Below are 258 nucleotides of genomic sequence, written 5' to 3' on the forward strand. Positions count from 1 at the left end.
CTGTTTCTCTATTAATCTGCTAATCTATGTTGGATAAATCTGTAATTCATGAGATCTTGTATTACACTTGTTACCCCCCTGATCGGAGGGTAAGTTAGGTACCCTTGCGGGATTTGGTATTGGCAGTGCCATGCTTGCCTGACTGCCTGCACCTCCTGTTATCACCCGCGGCCCAGCTCTCGGACGCAACGCCCTGCACTGGGAGGCAGGCTGGGCCACAGCGGCACCACAAGCGTTACAAACATAGTTTTTTTTTTT

The 258-nt window shown here is 49.6% G+C and overlaps 1 protein-coding gene across 1 annotated transcript in view; it reads right to left on the reverse strand.

Moving 5' to 3' along the window:
* The window catches only part of LOC119586604 (sphingosine-1-phosphate lyase 1-like), a 24,010-nt gene that overhangs the window by 11,834 nt on the left and 11,918 nt on the right, over positions 1 to 258 (reverse strand). The window lies entirely within an intron of this gene.

This window comes from Penaeus monodon, chromosome 21, assembly GCF_015228065.2.
Source record: "Penaeus monodon isolate SGIC_2016 chromosome 21, NSTDA_Pmon_1, whole genome shotgun sequence".
Lineage (NCBI taxonomy): Eukaryota > Metazoa > Arthropoda > Malacostraca > Decapoda > Penaeidae > Penaeus > Penaeus monodon.